The sequence below is a fragment of the Mustela nivalis genome (genome assembly GCF_964662115.1).
Source record: "Mustela nivalis genome assembly, chromosome: 17".
In the NCBI taxonomy this organism is placed as follows: Eukaryota; Metazoa; Chordata; class Mammalia; order Carnivora; family Mustelidae; genus Mustela; species Mustela nivalis.
This window is the reverse complement of record NC_139036.1, coordinates 32,508,236-32,535,769: the sequence shown is the minus strand read 5'-3', so window position 1 is coordinate 32,535,769 and position 27,534 is coordinate 32,508,236. Positions and strand designations below refer to the sequence as shown.

The 27,534-nt window shown below is 39.4% G+C and overlaps 1 protein-coding gene across 1 annotated transcript in view; it reads left to right on the top strand.

The window, feature by feature from the left end:
- Positions 1 to 4,310: 4,310 nt before the first annotated feature.
- ANKFN1 (ankyrin repeat and fibronectin type III domain containing 1) overlaps positions 4,311 to 27,534 on the top strand; it is a 494,531-nt gene continuing 471,307 nt past the window's right edge. The window contains exon 1 of the mRNA XM_082707691.1: positions 4,311 to 4,416. The gene's annotated coding sequence lies outside the window, so the exon portion shown is untranslated. The remainder of the gene's footprint in view (positions 4,417 to 27,534) is intronic.

Genomic DNA, 27,534 nt, shown 5'->3' with positions numbered 1-27,534 from the left:
AGACCCTATTGGGGGAACTTGAGTAACAGATGAATGCAATCAATGCAAGCTGACCTCCAATCCCAGGAGAGCAGGCCCAAGCACTGTACTTAAGGGTGCTAAGAATTGCAGAAAGGATAGAACACTGGAATCTGGAGATGAAGAAAGTATTCTCAGAATGCTCCCTTACGGTGCCCTGCCCAATGTCTTGAGATTTTTAGGCAGTCTCAGAATCTCTTCATATTTGCAAACCCTCATTCACCCTACTCCACTTGACTGGAACACTCTCTATGCTAAGTCAATCCTCTCATCCACCCAGGCCCCCAAGATTCCAAGAGAAGTTTTTGTGTCTTCCTAGAAGTAGATATATAAGGTTTATATATACATGTCACTGACCAAAACTCAGTTACATGACTTCACGTAATTGCAAGGGATGCTGGGAGAGGCAGTTGTGATACATACCAAGGGAGAAGAGGAAGTGGATTTGATGAGTGACTAGCCAATCTTTGTCACAATTGCTTGCTTTATTTTATATTACTTATTTAGACTAGATGAATGATTTTATTCCATTTTAAAAATATTTTATTTTTTATCTGCCAGAGAGAGACACAGCAAGAGAGGGAACACAAGCAGGGGCATAGGGAAAGGGAGAAGCAGGCTCCCCACTGAGCAGGGAACCAGATGCAGGGCTTGATCTCAGGCCCGTGGGATCATGACCTGAGCCGAAGGCAGATGGTTAACTACTGGGCCACCCAGGCGCCCCTAGATGAGTGATTTTAGTTTAAAATTCAGTAATGCTCTTGTAGCTCTTTATATATATTAAGTCATCATCTTCCACTGATTCATTTATTTTAAAAATATTTGAGTACTTGCTCTGATAAAGGTCATGTACTAGGAAGGCAATAGGCTATAACACTGAAAACATAACATTTGAATTTGGGCAACTAGTTCAACTATCTATTAAATATTCTCCTCTTTTCCTCTTGAATCTTATAATGTGTCTAAATCCTCATCAAAGTTTATACACCCTGGGAGCCATGTATTTCTTATATAGTTTTTGTATTATCTAGCTCAGTGCTGGGCACACAGAATCCAAAACGTCTATAGATTAAATGAATAATATGATCAGTCATCTAATATACTTTATGAATAAAGCTCTGAAGGGCAAAATGACTGTCTTAGATCTACAGAAAAATCCTGAAACGTAGTAACAAAGTGTTCAATTGATTTGGACAAGATATCAAATAATGGTTCTCCAAGGAAAGGAAAGATGCTTTCTGAGCATGAGGAGGACTCTTCTCCACTCTGCCTGAAATAGCATCACAGACATTGTATTAACTCACAGCAGGAGGGACTTATAACAAATGCAGAACTTCCTGTCTTGATGGTTCACATTAAAGCCAACGGAGATTGTAGACTTCCCATCCAAGACAATGCTAAGAATGGAGGGAGTTTCCTGTTAGTCTACAGTAACTTGGAAAAACTCAGCTCACAGGAAGGGGTAAATCTTTTGTTTTACCTTCATTTCTAATGTATAACTTTTGTTTTTAGGTACAATACTACTTGCTTTATGCTACTTTACCGCCTTTTTTCCCTCAGTAAAGCATTAAAAGAGAGTCTGTTCCCCTCTGGGAATTATGGTGTTCCCCCCCCCCCCCTCTCATATTTCTCAACACCTGTTGGGCAGCTGCTACATTCTGCCCAAGTAGTGGCTGCATTTTCAGGGACTAAATTCTAACAATATGGAAAGTTAGTGATACTTAAGGGATTTGCAATATGAACTTAACTATAGTAGATTGCTGGAACCACACTCTCATATTTCCCATGTACGTCTGTGGTCTCTATTAAGAAGCAATAAAAATAACAGAGCTACTAAGTTCACTGGCTGTGTAGCTAAATCCTTTCCTACATCTATATATAACCACATGAATATGCATGTATATCTAGCTGTGTATCTTTATATCTGGTAGTTATAATAATAGTTTCTTAATTGCATTACTGTAGCAGCTAATACTGAGCATTTATGAGATGCTGGGTATTGTTCTAAGCATTTTATATACATTGATACATTCAAAACAGTCTTAAGTGGTAGCTACTATTATAATTCCTACTTTGTAGATGAGGACAATAAACTTCAGAGAGGTTAAGCAGCTTGCCCCATATCACAGAACTAGTAAGTGGTAGAGCCAGGATTTTAGCTGGACAGTCTGGATCCATAGTTCATGATTTTAATTAGTATGCAGTATTTGCATTTAATATTTTATATTAAATTTTTAAAACTACATATCATAGTACTAAGTGATGATTCTAATATATTTTTTACTTGTAGAGCTCTTGGGCTGCCTGGGTGAATTAGTTGGTTAAGTGTCTGACTCTTGATTTCGGCTCAGATTATGATCTCAGGGTCATGAGATCAAGCCCCGTTTTGGGCTCCACGTTCGGCACAGTGTCTGCTTGTCCCTCTCTCTACCCCTGACTCTGCCTCCAGCATGTGCATGCATGCTCTCTCTCTCAAATAAATAAATAAAATCTTCAAAAAATTTGTAATAAACTATTGAGATAAGTGGGACAGATATTATACAGTTCTCATTTATATCATTATTTTTATCCTATGATAAAAGTGAAGCTCAGAGAAATGGAGTGCCTTTTTTATTTTTAAAACCATCTTTTATAAAAGATTTTATTTATTTATTTGACAAGAGACACAGTGAGAGAGGGAACACAAGCAGAGGGAGTAGGAGAGGGAGAAGCAGGCCTCCTGGACTCCATCCCAGGACCCTGGGATCATGGCCTGAGCTGAAGGCAGACGCTTAACTACTGAGCCACCCAGGTACCCCTGGAGTACTATTTTAAAGCTCATATTGTTTGTAACTGGGGGAGCAAGAACATTTTACATCCTGGTTTTATGTACCCATCCCTAGGAAGACAAGTAAGGGACAATTTTGTTCTAAAAGAATTTTTTGTGAAAACAACATATATTACTTAGTGACAAAAAATGTTATAGGTGTTTATAATGGTCCAAAAATCCAAGTTATTAAAACTTCAGAGCTACTCAACAGTCCATGAATACTTTATATATCTCTGGAGGTTTGAGAGAAATGAGATGAAATATCTCTTGAGCCTGGATTCTGCCCTTGATTCTGCTAGAGATTGGTCTCTAGTAGGGAGAAACTAGTTGTTCAGCCTCTCTGGGCTTCAAGTTACTTATTTTGAAAATGAGACTAGAGATGCCATTAGTAAATACTCAGGCAGATGGACAAGCATTATACAATATGCCAGGAGTTGGTAAGTGCTATGGAGGAAAATAAAGCAGGGTAAGGATGGAGAAAGAAAATAGGGATGGGGATTTTACTTCTTCTTTGACAGAAAACTCGATTTAATTGATATGAGGTTATTTATAGTCATTCATCTAAATTGGTGTGAATAGTCTTGTTTTGCTGGAGCAGTGTTAGTGCATTTGAATATTAGGTGCTGCCCCAAACCTCATTGGGGATATTCTGTAGTATACAGTATATGCATATAAATTTGTAAAATCAGAAAAAAAAATATATTCCAAAGCACATCTGTTACTGAAAGATTTGAGATAATGGGCCATGGAGTCTATCAGCCAGACTTCAGGAAAGGGTATCAGGACTGGAAATAGAAATGTAGAAGTCAGCATCTTATAGATGGCATTTTGATGAAGCCAAGTGGCTGGGTGATAGCAAGTGGCGAGGAGAACGGGAGAGAGGACTGAACCATGTCTCACTCCACTGTTCAGAGGCATGGGCTGGGAGATTGACAAAGAGAGATTGTCCAGAAAGCAAGTAGAGGAAGTGTTTCAAGAACAGTGCAGGTGGGAACGATCAGCTGTGTGAAGCAAAGCTAAGTCTGTAAAGATGAGGATTGAGCATGTGAGAGAAAAGCAGCCCCAGCAACATCAAGCATCTTTTCTCCTCTTTGTCATCATTGCCAGGATTCATTACACTGACAACCTTGCTTGATACACGTCTGTGTCTCTACCATGATGGCATAATGGCCACTTCTTGGAAGCACTACTTAAATTACTTACTTTTCCTGGGGGTGAGGTGTATTTCATGGAAGCGATCAAAAAATACAAACTTGAAAGCCAGATGGACTTGGATTCAAAACCCATACAATTAGGTTGCCCACACCTTTATAGGTCAATGTCAGAGAAATTGTTTAACAGTCTGTACCTTACTTTTGCTTGACAAATGAGGCTCTTAACAATCTCAAATGTATGTTGGAGACTAAAAACAATAACCTACATAAAGGGCTTGAGCACATAGCAGATCCTCAAAGTTCTTCCTCTTTTCTAGGGATGGTGCACAATCTGCAGACATGCAGCATGGTGGTAGGACGAATCATGCGTTGAGTCAGACCACAGGATGTGGACTGGGGCTCCAGCCCCCTCAGCTGTATTTTGTGAATCCCCAGGTAACTCAGATCATATTCCTAAGCTTTGGAATTGGAGATCAACAGCCAAAAGGCCCAAACTACAATATTGGATTGAATTGGAACAATATTTTTAGTTGACTGGTTGACTGATTTGTATCCCTCTCTAGTTTGCTACAGTTCATCCTTTCTTCATGACATCATTCATTTACGTTACCTGCCTGTCCCTGAATCCACTTGAGTTTGTAGCCCCTGGAGTACATAGTCTTTCTGGTACCTTCATTTAGAATATTTTACAGGGACATCTGGTAGACTCAGTTAAGTGTCTGACTCTTGATTTGGGCTCAGGTCATAATTTCAGGGTCATGGGGTTAAACCCCACATAGGGCTCTGTGCTAAGCATGGAGCCTGCTTGGAATTCTCTTTCCTGCTGTCCCTCTGCTTCTTCCCCAACATGTGCACGCCCTCTCTCTCTTAAAAGAAAAGAAAAGAAAAGAAAAAGAATATTTTATAAGTTGTGTAACTAGCACTCCGAGATGTCTTGTTCGGGGCACTTTTACACACTAAACACTACGTATACAATGCTTTGGATCTGCCTGCTTTTCAACACTCTTCAAAAAGTCTTAGGCCTGAAAAAGAAAACAATTGCCTCTCAAATAAGAAAGATGAACAGCAAAATTGAGTGTGAAAGTTTTCAGACACAAAATACATAAGGGCATATCAACCATTCAACTGCAACTGAATTAAGGGAGTTTGATATTGAAAAATAAAGTTTAAGTCATAAGAATAAGATTAATAATTGAAAAACAAAACAAAATAAAAAACAAAAAACAAACAAACAAAAAGAATAAGATTAATAATTTATTCTTCAGGTAATTTGAAATTATAGAAATTATCAAAAATCTTCTCAAATTTTTAGGGCAAAATTGAATTTATTAGTAATGTGAAAGCATCAGATGGAGTTCCTTAGGAATTGTAGTTCCTGTTTTGTTCTTTTGCCATTCTTCTTGGAAAAATGTATCCCACAGCTTTTGTCCTTTTTCATCTATTTCCTCCAGTGATTTCTCCAAGTTAACAGAGGAGTGAGGAAGGGAATGGTTGTAGATGCTTCCTTATTCATACTTAGAAGTATAAAGGAATTGATGCCCACCTAGCATGCCCCTTACATCATTCATCTGTGCATCTCCGTGTCTTTGTCAGAAATTTTGGTAGAAGTATGGATGGTAGATGATTCAAGGTGAACTTCTTGGAATTGTATGGAATGGAGCTTTTCTCTCGTCAAGTCATAAAACATTCCCTTCTAGATTGTGAGATACTTCAGGGTAGGGAGGAGAGGAGAAGAAGCTGGTTAGTACATGTTGGGCTTGCAGACTGTGGGACACAGATTTGGAGATGACTCCCAGGCAGATGTACATAAAACTGGGACATGCTTAAGCTGCTTTGAAGTTGCTTTAGAAAAGTAATTTAGGATAGTCAATTGGGAAAGGAAGTTATTTCTGTCCTTTGATTATTTACGGATATACATGTATCCAGAGGTTTTCAAACGTTTGTTATCTTTAAGATGTATCATCTAGAATTTTTTCCAGTTTCATCAGTTTGTCAGGCATTAGAGAAGCCTCTTTCTACACCAGAGTGCTGAAACTCAGTTAATTTTGGTGGGAGTGAAGAGACTTGCCTTTCATCTTTACGCCTCTCATTGAATTCTGTTTCTTCAGTGGAGATTTAATCACCAGCAGTCGGGAATAGGATGATTCTGTTGCCATCTGTGGACCTCTGTTGAAGTTGGCTGGTCCAACCCATCACCTCTTCTTTCTTCAAGTTTCCCATGTATTTGTGAAGTTCTTCTCTTCCTTTGTCAAATATTCATTGAGCTCCCAACCCCCTAATGACTACCAGGTGGCTTCAGGATTTCAGCTGAATGTTCCTCTTCTTGTGAACCCCAAGAATCTAGGAACTGGTTTAATTACAGTTAACCAGTCTTGCCATTGACTAAAATATATGAAATCACTCTTGCATACTAAGTTATCATGTATATATTTATCTGTAATCTGTGTATGTACACATATACCTATGGAGTCCAGCTGCATATTAAATTATACATATTTATATGATAAGTTATCATTTATATATTTATGTATATGCCTTATACCCAACAATAGTCAGTTTTAATATAAATCATTCACAATGGCAAAATATGTGAGACTGTTTTTATCTCAAGACTTTGATATGACTGATAGAAAACACCAACAAATAAAGATAAAGAATATAGTAATCATACTGGTATGGGACATCAAAAGATAAGAAACATATATTTGGAGCCTTTTTATACAAGACAGGTATAACATAGATTGTCCCTGGTTGAAGCTATAGGCTCCATGGGTTTCCTAATGTTCCCCATGAGATGTCCAATGGCTGAGGATAACCACTTGCGCTAAGTGAAGATCCTGCCAGGTCTCAGAGAACTTTGCCATTCCCTCCCCAGCCCTGGTCTGTTCTGGTTACAATTCTTCCTCCTCATGAGATACAAGTAACAAATACAGAAACAAGCCCAGAACATCCCTCAGTGTCTCCTCCGACACTGAGTGGGGAACATGTCACAGTAAACCATAGTCTTGCTTTTGGTTTATACCTATAATCCACTTCCCATCCAAGAGTTAGTTTTCTTCTGAATTCAGCCCAAGTGGTTCAGCCATTAAACCATTAAAAAATATTTCTAAAATAATTCTTGTAATATAGTCAGATAACAAGAGAAATACCCATCATCATTACCAGACAACTACTTAAATTAGTCAAGGAGGTTAGGAAATGGTACTGTGTCAATGAAACATTGAGCTGTTCCACTTTTTTTTTTTAAACAATTGAATTATTCACTTCTCCCTCTTTTTTGGTAGGAAATCACATGCCAGTAAATTGTGCCATCTTAGTGAATATGGCATTTCTCTAGGATAATTTATATCAGTTTTCATTTTGGAACACCATTGTAGATATATGACCCTTCCCTTCTTGAAAGATAAAACTGGTTCCAAATAACTAATCATTTGCAGTGCTCAGATTGTCACTATTTCGTCACTGACAACCATCTCCACAGAGTGGACTGTTTATCATTCCAACTGTACTCTCAAGAAGAAGCTTCAATGCATTCTATTCTTATTCTACAATAAGAAATTACCTACTTTATAGTTATTTCTGCAGTTTGTTTTTAGATATGGCATTCGACATCAAATACATTGAGTTATTTTTCATATGATTATTTGAGGTTAAAAAGTGATATGTGTTCTACAGGCAGAGAAGCTACTTTTACATCAAGAGTTATGATTTCATTTGTATTTATTATTTTTGCATGCATTTTTTTTTAAAGATATTATTTATTTATTTAACAGAGAGAGATCACAAGCAGGCAGAGAGGCAGGCAGAGAGAGAGGAGGAAGCAGGCTCCCTGCTGAGCAGAGATCCCGATGCGGGGCTCGATCCCAGGACTCTGAGATCATGACCTGAGCCAAAGGCAGCGGCTTAACCCACTGAGCCACCCAGGTGCCCCATCATGCATTTGACTGCTTGCTGATTTTTTAAACCATATTCCATGAGTTTATTACTTCAGTGTTTCTCTCTTTTCTAACATGTTAAAAACTGTCATAATGAACACTATTTGCAGTTTGCAGATGAATAGTGATGTGGAGAACTGCTATGTAGAGTTACTGACCAGTGGAGTGTTTTATTTATTTTTAAAAAGATATTTATTTGCTTATTTGATAAAGAGAGGAAGAGAGAGCACAAGCAGGGAGAGCAGGGGAGGGAGAGAGAGAAGCAGGCTCTCTACTGAGCAGGGGGACTGATGTGGGACTCCATCCCAGGACCGTGGGATCATGACCTGAGCTGAAGGCAGATGCTCGATGACTGAGCCACTGAGACACCTTTAGTGTCTTAAAAATGAAAATTACTTAGTTATCTAGTCATTATTTTTTGTACATCTCTAAATCCTAAAAATATAGTTTATTATTTTTTTCCATACTGCATTGGAATCATTGGTCTGCAGTGATCTACCTCATTCTTTTTGGCAGTGGAAATCCCTGACATATATTTTGAAGTGATTCGCTTTACATTAATACCTGACTTCCCAGCATAATTACAATGAAATCCAAACTGAAGTGGCCAACAGCCAGCTTTTCGCAGCCCATTGTTGACTGACCTGTGCTTCATCCCCTGCTCTCCTGACACAGGAACCCTCTCTCTGTCTCTTGAGCATATATGTACAGTAGCCCCCTCCTTACCCACAGTTTTGCTTTCCACAATTTCAGTGAACCCATGGTCAACCACAGTCCAGTAGTAGTTGATCTGAATAGTTAGAGGGTCAGTAACCTAATGCTGCATTACTGAGCCTACACCATTTACCTCATTTTGTCTCATCACAGTTTATCATCTCATATCATCACAAGAAGAGTTAATACAGCACAATTAGATATTTTAAAAGAGAGAACACTTTCATGTAACTTTTACTTTAGTATATTTTATTACTGTGAATATCTTTTATTACTGTGAATCTATTTTATTACTGTGAATCTCTTACTGTATCTCATTTATAAATTAAACCTTATCTTAGTTATGTATGTATAGGGGGGAAAAGCAGTATATTTGGGGTTCAGTACTATCTGTGGTTTCAGGCACACTGGGGGGCTTGGAATTTATCTCCTGTAGGTAAGGGCAGACTGCTGTGATATACTTCCTGCTTCAAGGCCTGAGCACCGGCTGTCACCTCTCTGTGGCCTCTCTTCTCTCATATTATTACAAGTTTGATTCTTCTCACTGTTCAGTTCTCTTCAAACATCAGTTTCTCTGACAGGCATTTCCTGAGCTTCCTAGCTGAAGTACCTACACATATATTCCTGTTTCCATTGCTTTGTTTTTATTTTCTTATTTTCTCTTCTTATTTCTTGTTTAGAAGTTATCACTTTCGGAGATGCTAGTTATCTCTTTAAGGGTTTGTGTAAAATGAAAGCTCCAGGAGAGTGAAGACATTTTGTGTTATTTTTCACAGTTTTCAGAGTCTGGCACACATTAAATGCTAATAGATATATGTTAAATGTTAAGTAAAGATCAAGATATAAAAAAGAATGGGGGAAGGCATAGGAAAATTAAAATCTTGTTATAGATTTTATAATCTATGATAGGGTGCCTGGCTGGCTTAGATAGTAGAACATGCAGCTCTTAATCTCAGGGTTATGAATTTGAGCCCCACGTTGGTGTAGAGATTACTTAAAAATTAAAAGAAAAAAAAAAACTTTTATTTTTTTTTTTATTTTTTTTTTTTAATATAATTTTTTATTTTTTATAAACATATATTTTTATCCCCAGGGGTACAGGTCTGTGAATCACCAGGTTTACACACTTCACAGCACTCACCAAAAGACATACCCTCCCCAATGTCCATAATCCCACCCCCTTCTCCCAAACCCCCTCCCCCCAGCAACCCTCAGTTTGTTTTGTGAGATTAAGAGTCACTTATGGTTTGTCTCCCTCCCAATCCCATCTTCTTTCATTTATTCTTCTCGTACCCACTTAAGCCCCCATGTTGCATCACCACTTCCTCATATCAGGGAGATCATATGATAGTTGTCTTTCTCCGCTTGACTTATTTCGCTAAGCATGATACGCTCTAGTTCCATCCATGTTGTCGCAAATGGCAAGATTTCATTTCTTTTGATGGCTGCATAGTATTCCATTGTGTATATATACCACATCTTCTTGATCCATTCATCTGTTGATGGACATCTAGGTTCTTTCCATAGTTTGGCTATTGTGGACATTGCTGCTATAAACATTCGAGTACACGTGCCCCTTTGGATCACTACGTTTGTATCTTTAGGGTAAATACCCAATAGTGCAATTGCTGGGTCATAGGGCAGTTCTATTTTCAACATTTTGAGGAACCTCCATGCTGTTTTCCAGAGAGGTTGCACCAGCTTGCATTCCCACCAACAGTGTAGGAGGGTTCCCCTTTCTCCGCATCCTCGCCAGCATCTGTCATTTCCTGACTTGTTGATTTTAGCCATTCTGACTGGTGTGAGGTGATATCTCATTGTGGTTTTGATTTGTATTTCCCTGATGCCGAGTGATATGGAGCACTTTTTCATGTGTCTGTTCGCCATCTGGATGTCTTCTTTGCAGAAATGTCTGTTCATGTCCTCTGCCCATTTCTTGATAGGATTATTTGTTCTTTGGGTGTTGAGTTTGCTAAGTTCTTTATAGATTCTGGACACTAGTCCTTTATCTGATATGTCGTTTGCAAATATCTTCTCCCATTCTGTCAGTTGTCTTTTGATTTTGTTAACTGTTTCCTTTGCTGTGCAAAAGCTTTTGATCTTGATGAAATCCCAATAGTTCATTTTTTCCCTTGCTTCCCTTGCCTTTTGCGTTGTTCCTAGGAAGATGTTGCTGCGGCTGAGGTCGAAGAGGTTGCTGCCTGTGTTCTCCTCAAGGATTTTGATGGATTCCTTTCGCACATTGAGGTCCTTCATCCATTTTGAGTCTATTTTTGTGTGTGGTGTAAGGAAATGGTCCAATTTCATTTTTCTGCATGTGGCTGTCCAATTTTCCCAGCACCATTTATTGAAGAGGCTGTCTTTTTTCCATTGGACATTCTTTCCTGCTTTGTCGAAGATGAGTTGACCATAGATTTGAGGGTCTATTTCTGGGCTCTCTATTCTGTTCCATTGATCTATGGGTCTGTTTTTGTGCCAGTACCATGCTGTCTTGATGATGACAGCTTTGTAATAGAGCTTGAAGTCCGGGATTGTGATGCCACCAACGTTGGCTTTCTTTTTCAATATCCCTTTAGCTATTCGAGGTCTTTTCTGGTTCCATATAAATTTTAGAATTATTTGTTCCATTTCTTTGAAAAAGATGGATGGTACTTTGATAGGAATTGCATTAAATGTGTAGATTGCTTTAGGTAACATAGACATTTTCACAATATTTATTCTTCCAATCCAGGAGCATGGAACATTTTTCCATTTCTTTGTGTCTTCCTCAATTTCTTTCATGAGTACTTTATAGTTTTCTGAGTATAGATTCTGTGTCTCTTTGGTTAGGTTTATTCCTAGGTATCTTATGGTTTTGGGTGCAATTGTAAATGGGATTGACTCCTTAATTTCCCTTTCTTCTGTCTTGCTGTTGGTGTAGAGAAATGCAACTGATTTCTGTGCATTGATTTTATATCCTGACACTTTACTGAATTCCTGTATAAGTTCTAGCAGTTTTGGAGTGGAGTCTTTTGGGTTTTCCACATATAGTATCATATCATCTGCGAAGAGTGATAATTTGACTTCTTCTTTGCCGATTTGGATGCCTTTAATTTCCTTTTGTTGTCTGATTGCTGAGGCTAGGACCTCTAGTACTATGTTGAATAGCAGTGGTGATAATGGACATCCCTGCCGTGTTCCTGACCTTAGCGGAAAAGCTTTCAGTTTTTCTCCATTGAGAATGATATTTGCGGTGGGTTTTTCATAGATGGCTTTGATGATATTGAGGTATGTGCCCTCTATCCCTACACTTTGAAGAGTTTTGATCAGGAAGGGATGCTGTACTTTGTCAAATGCTTTTTCAGCATCTATTGAGAGTATCATATGGTTCTTGTTCTTACTTTTATTGATGTGTTGTATCACATTGACTGATTTGCGGATGTTGAACCAACCTTGCAGCCCTGGAATAAATCCCACTTGGTCGTGGTGAATAATCTTTTTAATGTACTGTTGAATCCTATTGGCTAGTATTTTGTTGAGTATTTTCGCATCTGTGTTCATCAAGGATATCGGTCTATAGCTCTCTTTTTTGGTGGGATCCTTGCCTGGTTTTGGGATCAAGGTGATGCTGGCCTCATAAAATGAGTTTGGAAGTTTTCCTTCCATTTCTTTTTTTGGAACAGTTTCAGGAGAATAGGAATTAGTTCTTCTTTAAATGTTTGGTAGAATTCCCCCGGGAAGCCATCTGGCCCTGGGCTTTTGTTTGTTTGGAGATTTTTAATGACTGTTTCAATCTCCTTACTGGTTATGGGTCTGTTCAGGCTTTCTATTTCTTCCTGGTTCAGTTGTGGTAGTTTATATGTTTCTAGGAATGCATCCATTTCTTCCAGATTGTCAAATTTATTGCCGTAGAGTTGCTCATAGTATGTTCTGATAATTGTTTGTATTTCTTTGGTGTTAGTTGTGATCTCTCCTCTTTCATTCATGATTTTATTTATTTGGGTCCTTTCTCTTTTCTTTTTGATAAGTCGGGCCAGGGGTTTATCAATTTTATTAATTCTTTCAAAGAACCAGCTCCTAGTTTCGTTGATTTGTTCTATTGTTTTTTTGGTTTCTATTTCATTGATTTCTGCTCTTATCTTTATGATTTCTCTTCTCCTGCTAGGCTTAGGGTTTCTTTCTTGTTCTTTTTCCAGCTCCTTTAGGCGTAGGGTTAGATTGTGTACCTGAGACCTTTCTTGTTTCTTGAGAAAGGCTTGTACCGCTATATATTTTCCTCTCAGGACTGCCTTTGTTGTGTCCCACAGATTTTGAACCGTTGTATTTTCATTATCATTTGTTTCCATGATTTTTTTCAATTCTTCTTTAATTTCCTGGTTGACCCATTCATTCTTTAGAAGGATGCTGTTTAGTCTCCATGTATTTTGGTTCTTTTCAAACTTCCTTTTGTGGTTGAGTTCTAGCTTTAGAGCATTGTGGTCTGAAAATATGCAGGGAATGATCTCAATCTTTTGATACCGGTTGAGTCCTGATTTAGGACCGAGGATGTGATCTATTCTGGAGAATGTTCCATGTGCACTAGAGAAGAATGTGTATTCTGTTGCTTTGGGATGAAATGTTCTGAATATATCTGTGATGTCCATCTGGTCCAGTGTGTCGTTTAAGGCCTTTATTTCCTTGCTGATCTTTTGCTTGGATGATCTGTCCATTTCAGTGAGGGGAGTGTTAAAGTCCCCTACTATTATTGTATTATTGTTGATGTGTTTCTTTGATTTTGTTATTAATTGGTTTATATAGTTGGCTGCTCCCACGTTGGGGGCATAGATATTTAAAATTGTTAAATCTTCTTGTTGGACAGACCCTTTGAGTATGATATAGTGTCCTTCCTCATCTCTTATTATAGTTTTTGGCTTAAAATCTAATTGATCTGATATAAGGATTGCCACTCCTGCTTTCTTCTGATGTCCATTAGCATGGTAAATTCTTTTCCACCCCCTCACTTTAAATCTGGAGGTGTCTTCGGGCTTAAAATGTGTTTCTTGGAGGCAACATATAGATGGGTTTTGTTTTTTTATCCATTCTGACACCCTGTGTCTTTTGACAGGGGCATTTAATGCCCATTAACATTCAGGGTAACTATTGAGAGATATGAATTTAGGGCCATTGTATTGCCTGTAAGGTGGCTGTTACTGTATATGGTCTCTGTTCCTTTCTGATCTACCACTTGTAGGATCTCTCTTTGTTTAGAGGACCCCTTTCAAGATTTCCTGTAGAGCTGGTTTGGTGTTTGCAAATTCTTTCATTTGTTGTTTGTCCTGGAAGCTTTTAATCTCTCCTTCTATTTTCAATGATAGCCTAGCTGGATATAGTATTCTGGGCTGCATGTTTTTCTCATTTAGTGCTCTGAAAATATTATGCCAGCTCTTTCTGGCCTGCCAGGTCTCTGTGGATAAGTCAGCTGCCAATCTAATATTTTTACCATTGTATGTTACAGACTTCTTTTCCCGGGCTGCTTTCAGGATTTTCTCTTTGTCACTGAGACTTGTAAATTTTACTATTAGGTGACGGGGTGTGGGCCTATTCTTATTGATGTTGAGGGGCGTTCTCTGAACCTCCTGAATTTTGATGCTTGTTCCCTTTGCCATATTGGGGAAATTCTCCCCAATAATTCTCTCTAGTATACCTTCTGCTCCCCTCTCTCTTTCTTCTTCTTTTGGAATCCCAATTATTCTAATGTTGTTTCGTCTTATGGTGTCACTTATCTCTCGAATTCTCCCCTCGTGGTCCAGTAGCTGTTTGTCCCTCTTTTGCTCAGCTTCTTTATTCTCTGTCATTTGGTCTTCTATATCACTAATTCTTTCTTCTGCCTCATTTATCCTAGCAGTGAGAGCCTCCATTTTTGATTGCACCTCATTAATAGCTTTTTTGATTTCAACTTGGTTAGATTTTAGTTCTTTTATTTCTCCAGAAAGGGCTTTTATATCTCTCGAGAGGGTTTCTCTAATATCTTCCATGCCTTTTTCGAGCCCGGCTAGAACCTTGAGAATTGTCATTCTGAACTCTTACCAATGTCTGTATTGATTAGGTCCCTAGCCTTCGGTACTGCCTCTTGTTCTTTTTTTTGTGTTGAATTTTTCCGTCTTGTCATTTTGTCCAGATAAGAGTATATGAAGGGGCAAGTAAAATACTAAAAGGGTGGCAACAACCCCAGGAAAATATGCTTTAACCAAATTAGAAGAGATCCAAAATCGTGAGGGGGGAGAAAGGGGATAAAAAGTGGTTCAAAAAGGAAACAATAAAAAAAAAAAGAAAAAAGAGAAAAAAAAAAGAGAGAATTTTTTAAAAAAAGAAAACACCTAAGAAAAATATAAAAAAGAAAAAAAATATATGTATTAGATAAACTAGTAAAAAATCGTTAAAAAAGAAAAAGGTAACAGTTAAAAAAAAATTTTTACCCGAAGGCAATAAAAAAAAAAAAAAGAAAAAGAAAAAAATTAAATTAAATTAACCGCAAGACTAAAAAAAATCACAGGGAAAAAGCCATGAGTCCGTGCTTTGCTTTCTCCTCCTCTAGAATTCTGCTGCTCTCCTTGGTATTGAAACCACACTCTTTGGTAGGTGAACTTGGTCTCGGCTGGATTTCTTGTTGATCTTCTGGGGGAGGGGCCTGTTGTAGTGATTCTCAAGTGTCTTTGCCCCAGGCGGAATTGCACCGCTTTTACCTGGGGCCGGGGTGAGTAATCAGCTTGGGTTTGCTTTCAGGAGCTTTTGTTCCCTGAGCGCTTTCTGTAGAGTTCCGGAGGACGGGAATACAAATGGCGGCCTCCTGGTCTCCGGCCCGGAGGAGCCGAGAGCCCAGGGCCGCACTCCTCAGTGCGCGCCCAGAGAACCGCGCTCAGTTACTCCCGTCTGCCTGACCTCCGGCCGCGCTCCGAGCTCACCGAGCCTGCGACCGGTTCAAGGTAACACCGAGCTGCGAGCTTACTGTCGGCTCTGTCTCTGTAGCCGGCTTTCCTGTTCCAATACCCGCAAGCTCTGCGACACTCAGACACCCCCGATCCTTCTGTGACCCTGCGGGACCTGAGGCCACGCTGATCCCGTGTGGGCTTTGCCCCGGGTAGCCTCTGGAGCGATGTCCCTCAGCGGAACAGACTTTTAAAAGTCCTGATTTTGTGCGCGGTTGCTCCGCTGCTTGCCGGGAGCCGGCCCCTCCCCCCAGGGTCTATCTTCCCGTCGCTTTGGATTCACTTCTCCGCCGGTCCTACCTTTCAGAAAGTGGTTGTTTTTCTGTTTCCAGAATTGCTGTTTTTCTTCTCTTTGATCTGCTGATGGATTTGCAGGTGTTTGCAATCTTTAGATAAAATATCTAGCTGATCTCCGGCTTGCTGAAGTAGTCTCAGCCTGCTACTTCTCCGCCATCTTGACTCCTCCCCCCCAAAAAAAAAACTTTTAAAAAAAGATCTTGTCATAGAGAAAGCTTTTCTAAGGATATGACCAAGTGGAGAAATATGATCAACAGTTTAGTTTATACATAAAATTATAGAACTTCTATCTAATAAAAGTCTCCATAAAAACAGAAGCATGATCAACAGTTAGTTTATACATAAAATTATAGAACTTCTATCTAGTAAAAGTCTCCATTAAAACAGTTGAAAGAAGAAAATATTGTAGCATATATATAATTAATGTTGGTAAATACTCAGTTCAGAAATGATGCAATATCAAAGACAAAAAGGAAAAAAAGCACAATAGGGAAGAGGGCAAAGATATAAATAGGCAGTTCACACATGTAAATAGTAGAAGGTAAAAAGACATTTCCAAATTTATTAACAATTTAAAAATGCATATTTACACAATGAAATACAATTTCATTTAAACCAACACAATTGTTTTAAAAAAGTTTAAAAAATTAGGAACACGCTAAGCTCTTATCCATGTGGGGAAAGTAAGTTTTCTGTTATATAACTGGTGGAAATCTGAATTGTAATGACATTTTTGGAAGCTAGTATGTAACCAAATTTAAATGTACAGACCCAGCAATCCCCATTTCTAAGAATGAATCCTATCAATATGCTAAACTCCATATACAAACATGTTCATACAATTATTGCAGCATTGTTTTTTGTTTTTTTTAATTTGCTTGTTTTTAGAGAGAGAGAGCAGGGAGAGGGGCAGTTGGAGACTCTGGCAGTAGAGGGGCAGTAGAATCTCCAGCAGACTTCCCACTGAGCATGGAGCCCAGTGAGGGCTTGATCTCACCCTGAGATCATGACTTGAGCCACAATCAAGAGTTGGATACTTAACCAACTGGGTGAGCCACCCAGACACTCCTGCAGCATTGTTTATATAATAGTATGGTAACAATCTAAATGTTCAAAAACAGTAAATAGGATAAATAATGTATAGTACAGCCATGACAGAATTCTGTGGCCATTAACTATATGGAAGTAAATCTGTATACTATGTACATTTGAAGGTGCAGTGTGTCTGAGTGTGGGGCAGCCGGGTGGCTCAGTCAGTTAGACTCTTGATTTTGACTCAGGTTGTTGATCGCAGGGTTGTGCCTAAGATTCTCTCTCTTTCCCTCTCCTTCTGCCGTCCCCTCCCCCACAGCCCCTGCCATAGGAGTGCATGCTCTTTCTCTCTCTCTCTCAAAACACAAACAAAAACAAAAAACCCCCACGATGCATCTGTATGTACAATGATGCCTGTGATATAGTAAGAGAAAAAAGGAGTTTGAAGATCATTATGTGTACATGGATCCCTTCTTAGGAAGGACATTCTAATATGCAAATAGAAGACTCCTGACTACATCTAAAATAGCAAAGGCATCTTATGATCTTATATGATAAGAGGTCTTGTGGAATTGTTACAGGATGAGTTTAATAACCAATGATGTCAGAATATTGGGTTAATGACACCAAGATTCTCTTAGCCTTTTTTTATGATCACAGTAGGATTGTAGCTGCTCCAAAGTAACAGGTCTCCACATCAGTTTTCTAAGCTGAAGAGAGTAGGAGAATAGCTTTCTTCTCATGAATCTGTACCTTTGCCTAGCAAGATAATCTGTCATAGAAACCTCCTATAAAATCTGCTCTTACTTCATATAGTCCAGACCTGTGGCACATGGCCACACCTCACTGCACAGACCTAGCAACAGCAATCAGACAATAAAGAGAAATAAAAGGTATCCAAATTGCAATGAAGAAGTCAAACTCTCTCTCTTCGCAGATGACATGATTCTTTATATGGAAAACCCAAAAGACTCCACCCTCAAACTACTAGAACTCATACAGCAATTCAACATGTGGCAGGATACAAAGTCAATGAACAGAAATCAGTGGTTTTCTTATACACTAACAATGAAAATACAGAAAGGGAAATTAGAGAATCGATTCCATTTACTATAGCACCAAGAACCATAAGATACCTGGGAATAAACCTAACAAAAGAGGTAAAGGATCTATACTCGAGGAACTACAGAACACTCATGGAAGAAATTGAAGAAGACACGGAAAGATGGAAGACCATTCCATGCTCTTGGATTGGAAGAATAAACATTGTTAAAATGTCTATACTGCCTAGAGTAGTCTATACTTTTAATGCCATTCCGATCAAAATTCCAGTGGTATTTTTCAAAGAGCTGGAGCAAATAATCCAAAAATTTGTATGGAATCAGAAGAGATCCTGAATCGCTAAGGAAATGTTGAAAAACAAAAATAAAACTGGGGGCATCACGTTACCTGATTTCAAGCTTTACTACAAAGCTGTGATCACCAAGACAGCATGGTACTGGCAAAACAGACACATAGACCAGTGGAACAGATTAGAGAGTCCAGATATGGACCCTCAACTCTGTGGTCAAATAATCTTTGACAAAGCTGGCAGCATCACATTACCTGATTTCAAGCTTCACTACAAAGCTGTGATCACCAAGACAGCATGGTACTGGCATAAAAATAGACACATAGACCAGTGGAACGGATTAGAGAGTTCAGATATGGACTCTCAACTCTGTGGTCAAATAATCTTCAACAAAGCAGGAAAAAATATATAGTGGAAAAAAGACAGTCTCTTCAATAAATGGTGCTGGGAAAATTGGACAGCTATATGTAGAAGAATGAAACTCGACCATTCTCTTACACCATACACAAAGATAAACTCAAAATGGATAAAAGACCTCAACGTGAGACAGGAATCCATCAGAATCCTAGAGGAGAACATAGGCAGTAACCTCTTTGATATCAGCCACAGCAACTTCTTTCAAGATACATCTCCAAAGAAACAAAAGCAAAAATGAACTTCTGGGACTTCATCAAGATCGAAAGCTTCTGCACAGCAAAGGAAACAGTCAACAAAACAAAGAGGCAACCCACGGAATGGGAGAAGATATTTGTAGAGAATGGATTCTGTAGCCCACTTAGTAGTATTATGATCTAACCCTGGGGATTGGAAGAAGAGCCTGCTGCCCTGCCATCAAGGATCTCATACCTCCAAAGCACAGGCCAAAAAATTTAAAAAAAGATTGAGAATTTGGACCTTATTAAAATAAGGTCTACTTTTCAAAAGACATCATTAAGAGTATGAAAAAAGAGTGGGAGAAAATATTTATTATATAGATATCTGATAAAGGATTCAGAAGATATAGTCTTTCCACTTAAAAAGAAAAAAGGCAAATCAATTAAAACGGACAAAAGACTTTTAAGACAGCTCAGAAATGAAACTGTCCAAATGGCCAGTAAGCTTATGTGAGAAGTTTTCAACATCATTATCCATGAAGAAAATTCAAATGCAAATACAATCACAGTAAAATCCACTGTATATCCACCAGAATGGCTAACATCTTAGAAATTGACAATAGCATGTGCTGGTTGAAGGTACAGACAAACAGAACTCTCACACATTGCTGACAGAAATGTAAATTGGCTCTGTTATTTTAGAGTATTCCTATGTGGTAGCTACTAGGTAAACTTACAAATACTCTATGACCCGTAATTTCACTCTGAGGTATACAGCCACAGAGATGAGAGCATATACCCCTCAAAATATGTTAACGGATGCTCTAAGTGGTTTTATTCATGGTATCACAAAACTGGGAGCACTCCAGGTGCTCATCAAGAGAATGATTAAGTTGTGGTATATATATTCAACAAAAAACCAGAGACGAAAGAGAGTGAACTCCTGAATCAGGCAACAAACCATGCATCAATCTCACAGAAATTCTAGCAGAAGCCAAAAGATTATATGCAGTATTATTTAATTTATATTAAATTGAAGAAGAGGTGAAATTATGGTTATAGAGGTGAAGAATAGTGGTCTCCTTTAGGGGGACGGGGCATGATGAGGCCTACTGGGATGATGGACATAATTTATACCTTGAGCTGAGTGGTGGTAAAACAACATGCAATTATAAACATTTATTGTACTTAAGATTTGTAAACTTTACAGTATGAGAGTTATACTTTAACAAAAAAGAATAAAACAAGTTAAAAAACTTCATATCAGCAAAAAGAGATCTCTTCCCTCTGTCTTAAAAGTTCGGTTTCTTATGCTGAGTGAAATAAGTCAAGCAGAGAGAGTCATTATCATATGGTTTCACTTATTTGTGGAGCATAACAAATAACATGGAGGACATGGGGAGATAGAGAGGAGAAGGGAGTTGGGGGAAATTGGAAGGGGAGGTGAACCATGAGAGATTATGGACTCTGAAAAACAACCTGAGGGTCTTGAAGGGGCGGGGGGTGGGAGGTTGGGTGAACAAGGTGATGGGTATTAGGGAGGGCATGTATTGCATGGAGCACTGGGTGTGGTGCAAAAACAATGAATACTGAAAAGAAATTTAAAAAAAAAATTGGGTTCTCTTAACTGGAAAGTAGAAGTTTGATGATCGCGGCTGTTGGGTTCAAAGGACATTGTCTGCCACAATTCCATTTGTATACATACCTAATCTCTCTCTCTCTCTCACACACACACACACTTTATGTATATGTATTTATATAAGCATAGGCATTTTGAAAGAATGTGCCTCCAACTGATAATAACAATTATATTTGATGATGCAATTGGATACATTTTTTGTTTATACATTTCTGATTACTAAAATAAAAGGAAAATCATAACATTAGAGCAGAAATTGAGGGTCTCTAGCCAAATGGTGTTAGGTGTTAGGGAAGTAGTATCCTTTATGGTGAATCAATGCAGAGAAGCAAATGAGAGACACCTCTCCCCAGAAGTTTTTGGGGAGGTGGTAGGAAAAATTACCAAGGCTTGCAAAGCCTTCTCTAAGCTCATTTCATCAAGGTGGAAAAATCTACTAGGAGAATTAATATACCTGTGAATAATTGAGGGCTGCCTACAGTATAGTCTCCCAGAATGGCATTTTTTTTTTCTCTTATGAGTGATGAAAAGAGTAGGCAAGCAACCTCAGAGGTCATCTCATTTAATGCCCTAGCCAGTGTGCCAATCTTTTTCGTAATTCTTACTTTTAAAGTGTCTCAACAGTTGTGTAAGAAATGGAAAATATGGCTTTACGACCAAGTAGGGGATGTGTGCTGTATGGTCAACTGGCTGGAAAACAGGCTGTCAAATCGCCTTGGCGGTTTACTTTGCCACCTAGAGTACTGTTGCTGCTGCTGCTGCTGCTGTGTGTGTCTGTGTGTTTGTCTCTCTGTCTATCTATGGAAGAGACTCAAAGAGTCTGAAAGAGACAGAATCTGGTGAACTTAGGAAAGCTGGTTTTTAGAACCCATTTTGCAGCACTTGCTTGGGTTAAATAGTGATATGTCTAAAATAATCTAGAGCTTAACCTCAGGGCCATCATTCTAGTTTTCTCTGAGCATCAAGAAAAAATAATCTTAACTTCCCAGAAAATGAGAATGTTCTAACATGGATATCTGTATGACCAGTCTGGGTCCCTGAAGGCAGCAGAACTTTTGCTAGTGGTATTATGTTTTCTAATATTACCCAGTGAGTTTTATGTAACATTATTTATCATTACCCCTTGATCTTTTTCTCACCAACTATCTCCTCTGCCTGTTTAATACAGGAGTTTCATGTATCTTTTCTTCCCTGGTTTTTGAATTCCCAAAGCCCTGATACTGGGGGAAAGGAATATAAAAGAAGATGTTAAAGAATATTTGAGGACTGGGGGCGTCTGGGTGGCTCAGTCATTAAGCCTCTGCCTTTGGCTCTGGTCATGATCCCAGGGTCCTGGGATTGAGCCCCGTATCAGGCTCTCTACTCAGCAGGAAGCCTGCTTCTCCCTCTCCCACCCCCACCCCCTGCTTGTGTTCCCTCTCTCACTGTCTCTCTTTTTCTCTGTCTCTCTGTCAAATAAATAAATAAGTAAATCTTAAAAAAAAAAAATGTCTGAGGACTAGAGCTACACTTCTTTATTCTTTACACTCAGTAGAGCCCTCAGGATGGGGGAGGAGGAGAATAAGGGAGGATGTATCAAGCCATAGACCCTGGCCATCCTTGGAATAAGAGGAGCTCTGTGCTGGGCTTCTTGGGTTAAATGCAGTATGAGGAAAAAGGGGAGAGGTCTTGTGTCTCACTTCCGGAGCACATTTTTGGAGGGCAGCAAGCCCTCAAAGAAGGTCTCTAGGCTGATGGGACTTCAGACAGACTCCTTGAGTTTTTCAATGTGTAGTGTGATTTGGATGCCACAGAAAAATCCCCCTGAGAGGGACCCAGCAGCAGTAGAGAGAGAACCAGAACAGTGGTTCCGAATGAGGACATATGTTCTGAATGTGCAGATAGTAGCAGGAGGGCCCTGGGCATCTCTAAGGAGACCAGTATGGGCAGCAGCCATCACCTCAGAAATGCCTTTGTCCTGTGGTAACCTCCCAGCAACTTAGACCACCTCTGTAAAAGGCAGATGGGGGACTGAATTCCTGAAATGAGACTGGTTTTCTGTTACTTCCTTATAATGTGGGCTCAAAATAGAAATTGGATTACCCTCCAAAATTAATTTGCATATCATCTCTTGTCCTGATGCCATGACCCTGCAGAAAGCATGACTTATCTCCTTCTATTGTTACACAATGGGTTCAAGTTGGACCACATTTCTCTGAAGCAGAGATTTTTTTTTCCCATAAATTCTATGTTAAGGAGATTTATTTTTTAAGAAAGTCTTTATTATTTCTTAGAACCTCCCATTTAACAGTCCACAAAGGTCCATGTGGGTGACTGGTTTAGCAGGAACAGAAAGAGAACTGTGCCTGAGCACCATGCAAAAATCCTCTGGGCCAGTCTCCTGTAGTATTTTCCTAGAAAAGGGAAACAAATATGGGGAAAGAAAATGCAAGGATAAATAGTCATTTCCACACACAGCTCTTTTAATCTTCAGGAAAATTTGTTTTATTAAAGTGTTGGAGAATCCGGGGAGCATGTGTGTGCTGTGACAATAGGTATCTTGGTGACTTTAGAATCAACAGAGAATTTTATTGAGTCCTGCGGAGTCCCTGGAAGACATCCAGCTAACTGGGTCACCACATCAGAGTTGGACAGAAAGCCCAGAGACATCACCCAGGCAACAATGTTCTTCCTTTCCTAGTGCTCCTACTGTGTGCTGAAGTTGAGGCACAAAACAGAGGGTGCCTAAGAGTTAAGAATTGAATGGCACTTCGTATCTGGAACCCAACCCTTATCTCTTCCTTCCTTACTTCCTCCTCCTTTTTCTTTTAATTGTTCTCATTTTAAATACCCAGTGGCTCAGACTGGGAAGCCTTTCAGTGTTCATGATGGAAAATGTATCCTCTTCCTTCTGTCTGTCTTTCTGGCCATTCTTTGCCTCTTTTCCATAGTCACTGCAGCCTCGAGAAGCATGGCTTCTATTGGTTCAGCTGCATTTTCTCTTTTGTACTAAAGGATGTCTTCTTACAACTTATTACTTGGCCCTTATTGTGCTGGGTACCCAGTGGACTTCCCCTCTTAACTTACTCTACTCTTGGTTTTTATTTAATTATGTTTCCACTGCATAAAATTGTATTCTAAAAATACACCCAGGTTGTGTTTCAATCAAGTATGGTAAGATATGCAGATGTGGAAATGGTTGTCATGAAGGAAGATCCTTAGAAGCAGGAGACAGGATGCTATGCAGGGCCACATGGGGAGGCACCCAGATTGGGCAGGAGACAGGGGCAAGGAAAGGATATGGCCCCGATCCTTTATTGAAATTCTGGGTGGGTCGGGGGGACCTGAGTGGCACAGTCAGTTACGTGTTCAACTCTTGATTTCAGCTCAGGTCATGATCTCAGGGTTCTGGGATCAAGCCTGGTGTCAGGCTTCACACTCAGCAGGGAGTCTGCTTGAGATTCCGTCCCCCTCTGCTTCAACCCCCGGCTCGTGGGTGCGCACGCACACACACACACACACACACACACACACACACACTCTCTCTCTCTCTCTCTCTCAAATAAATAAATCTTAAAAAAAAAATTCTGTGGTAAGGAATGGAAAAGGCAGGATAGATACGCTGAGTCATTTTGGGACTAGATAACTTAAATATTTTGGGCATGCTCTGGGTTGCAGGGCTCATCCCTAATTGTCCAGTACCTGGCCCTTTGATAATTTAGGAAGGAGGCATATTGGCTGGGTATGAGAGCTGGGGTTGTGGGATCTGGATTGGTTGGTTTGCCCATCGAAGGCATGCTTATAGGGGAGTCATTTGCTGTCTCTAGAAACTAGCTAGCCCTGAGAGAAGTAGTATCTCCAGGATCATGACTTTAAATGCCAGAACATCAAGAATACAGTAAATAAGAAAATACAATCAATACAAGTTAGGTTGGTAACAGCCATTGTTTCATGTTATACCATTATCATTGGTCTCTGCATTGCTGCTTTTATGTTATGTTTTTATCTCAAAAATAAAGAACAGCTATGAATTAACCACAGAACCTAAAATCTAGGATATTATCAATGACTTACACTGACCTAGGAGCTTCTACCCTAATCTTATAAGAGTCTAACAATTCCTTCTGCAGTTTATTAATGGATCTCAATACTTCATATGGAGAAGAATATCCTATTTTGGATGACTGCCAATGGTCACGTACCTGTCCTGTCCTCTCATCTGTCTCATCAGCTTGAATTTCAAGCTCTTTGAATGTTTTCCAACCTGTAACTTAAACACTGGCAAACAGAAGAGCATTTCACTTGGCTTTGGTTGAAAAATTCATGAATGCATGGAGATAAATGCTGATTGAAAAAACCATATATATTAATTTGTGTCTTCGTAAGCCAACACCTCTGATAATGACAAAATATTATTCACATCTCTTGAACAAAACCCTAAAACCAAGAATTTGGGAAGAAAAAGGCCTTTCCAGAGAGCTTTCCAAGTCTGGCTTGAGGCTATGGTAACACCCACAAGAGTCTTCTTACTGTCTAGATTTTCAGCAGCTCCACTATTCATTTTGAATGAGGGCGGCCAGACATTGTCAAACAGCAGCCAACAGACATGAAAGGACAGGGCTTCTCATAGCTTTTGAGAGTTTTGATAATGAAATTTTTTGTGCAGGGAATTTGAGGGATGTTATGTTTAGAGAAACTGGTGGGACTGTTGTTGAAAAATCAGCGGAAATCAGATTCCTACAAGAAAGGACCTTGGAAAAGCCAGAGGTACACAGTCACAGGCAACAGGTATTCTGGGGAGGGGCTGTGTTGGGGTGATGCTTGGGGGACTTAAGACTGACTTTCCAGTTCCTCACTGTGATCCTGTAAGTGCTTAGGTATTTCTTTTCCCAGGTGTTTAGAAACATGACCAAGAAAGAACTGCTATGTACGTTGAAGGCTGGATCAGTTCTGCCTCAGTCAGGCTTTTTGCTTTCTGCTCTTTCTGTAGTTCTGGGAAAAATATCCACATGTGTTCCTGAGCTATTGTTACAAACAGAGCAGTGTGTAAGACCAGGGTTTTAGGTCTTCATGGAAACATCCCCTTTTTTTTTCTGCTTCATATCCTGTGGGAACTTTGGAATTTGGCTTTGTTATGTCCTAGCCCAATACCTCATGATCAAAAGGTTTTTAGAAATTTCCTCAGGTCTCAAGTACAAACCAAACAGTGGGTCTGGTTGTATTTTGTGCAGATAAAGTATAAATCATTTTCTGTCAGATTTTAGACTTCCTGAATGAACTGTCCTGGGAAAAGAGTAGTTGAGTATTCAAGGCTTCCACAATTTAGGGACATATTTAGGAGACCCCATTTGAAAATATTTACCCATCCAAATGAAATGAAAAGGTTCTTGTCCTACAAATGGCCTCTGAAATAACTTTGGGAGTCCAGCCCCTGCCACTGAACAGTGGCTATTACCCTTGGACACTGGTAAGAGGCGCTTATAATTCTGAAATAATTTTCCTTTGAATTTGTGTCTCTTCAACTTCAGTTCACACATCAGCCTTCTTGTCTCCTCTCCCATGTTAAATTGGTCCATAAAACTCCACACGCCATAAAATGGAATCTCAGTGGTGGTATGGCAAAGTATCCCCCAAGGTCAACATTATGATAGACTCCCCATCCCACCACCCCAAACCCACCCCAGAAGAAAGTGGAAACAAAAGGCATGTTAGTCTGCAGAGTTTACCTATGGCAGCTCCCAAACGGCTGTATGTTTTTGTTTAGCTGGGATAGCAGCAGCCTTTATAAAAGGAGACCCCCTTTCTTTCTCTCCACATTCCTTATTTGAGTATGGATCTACATAGAAGATCAAGAAAATGCCACAGTCTCACTAGGTTCTAGAGAGCTGACACCAAGGACTTCCTGTGGCCTGGCTCCAGTTGCTTGTGGAACAGCTCAGCCTAGAGCAGCCAGCCCTGATGGTGTCTGAAATATTTGGCTCCTGGCTCAGGCTGTGGGCTGGCTGTCTGGTTTGTTTGAACACAAACTAGCCTGGGAGTCTTTGTGTAGAATGCTCCTGAAGATTTTTCCATGACATCTGCCAATTAAATGTATGAATTACTCTGTTTACTCCTCCGTGATAGGGAAGATATTTTATTCAGAAGCTAAGGATTTCTTTGCATCCTTGCTTTTTCTTCTGACATTTGCTAGCTTCTATTATGTGCCAGAAACCGGGCAGGATGCCTTTATATTTGTGATTTCACTTTATTTCGTGGTATAGCCCTGATAAAGTGGCTTAGGGTTCCCATTTCATAGACAAGCAAACTGAGCTATAGAGATAGTCAGTAATTGATGTAGGGCCACACAATAATAAAGGCACAGTGGGAACTAGAATCAAAGTTTCCTTATTTCAATGTTGTTGTTTTTTAAAAATTCCTTTTAGTCTTCTCCATTCCAATTTCTTTATGCATTCTTGACTCTTTTGAGTTGGTATTCTTCATTCATTCTTTCATTCACTTGTTCAGGATGAGCATCTACCAGTGAGCCTCTACTGTCTACAAGGTACTAGGTCCATCTGAGTAATCATTGCCTTCTGTGGTGAGATGCCACCTCTACTCTCGCACCACTCGTGGGAATGTTGCTAGCGCTAATGAAACCCTTGTGTAACTTGGTGGGCAAGGTATTTAATAAAAGACAGTAACAAGAAGCCTGAGCCTCAGAGAACATGGAAGTCTAGGTTTGGCCATGGTCATCCATACACCTGATTACATTGTAGAGCTATAACAACAACAATTGTTACAATATCCAAACTGCAGATTGATGTTTATATGCCAGAGACACCCATCTGCATGATCTCGCTTGATCTTCACAATAATCCAGTTCATAAGTCTTGCCATTTCCACTTTCCAAATGAGGAAAAGAGAAGTTCAGACACAAGTCATACAAGCAGGAAGTAGCCAATCAGGATTTAAGTGAAAGTCTGTTTGTTTCCAGAGTCCCTCACCACCAAAGGAGACTGCTTTTGAGAGAAGAAAATAGAAGAAAGAACAATCAGCTTTTATTGTTGTCATTGTTATTGCTTCTGTGGAA